This window comes from Fonticula alba (assembly GCF_000388065.1).
Source record: "Fonticula alba strain ATCC 38817 unplaced genomic scaffold supercont2.16, whole genome shotgun sequence".
Classification (NCBI taxonomy): domain Eukaryota; order Rotosphaerida; family Fonticulaceae; genus Fonticula; species Fonticula alba.
Window position 1 is genome coordinate 188741 of NW_009242986.1, and position 786 is coordinate 189526.

The window sequence follows — 786 nt, forward strand, 5'->3', positions numbered from 1 at the left end:
AGGGGAGAGAGGAGAGGGGAGGTGGGGTGCTGTGGGCGCCCCGGGCTCGCGCGCGCCCCCGGGTCATGCAGGCAGATCCCCATAAATCACCCGGGTCGGCCGAAAGGCCCGCCCCCGAGCTTGTCCCCCGGCGCCGGGCCCTCTGGCCCTGGACGACGCGCAACATTTTCCTGCCACCGGTGGGCAGCGCCTGCCTCCACCCCCCCCCCCCCTATGCTGGTTGTGGCGGGCCGGTCCGGGGGAGCGCAGCTGGCGTGTGTCCCCGCCCCGCACGCCGGGTCGCCGATCCGGGCGGGTCGCTTCGCGCACCTTCCCCGGCTCGCGGTCTCCGCCCCTCCATGCCGGGGGCGGGGGGGGAGATTGCGTCCCACCGGCTCCCGGTCTGGGGACGCGCTGCCGGGGCGGTCTGGCGTCTGGCGGGCGCCACTCTCACCCGATGCCCCGGGGGCGATGTGCAGCTAAGCACGGCGGCGACGGCGCGGCGCGGCCCCCCCCTTCTCCGCCGCCGCGCCGCCGCCCCCCGGACCGGGGGGCGCCCTCGGACGACACTAACTAATGCCGGGGAGGGTTGATGGGCCGGGAGGGATCACATGCACATCACGAGGGTCTGGCGCCATTTCGCCACCGCGGTTGTGGGCTCTCCCGGCTGGCCGGCGCGGGTGCGCGCAAGGGCGCGTATCTGTGTGCCTTGGGGGGGGGGGGGGGGGGGCGTTCTTTGTGCGAGAGGGGGCTGGCGCGCGCAAATGGGGCCCCCCGGTTTCTCCGTTGTGCTGCTCGTTCCCGCGC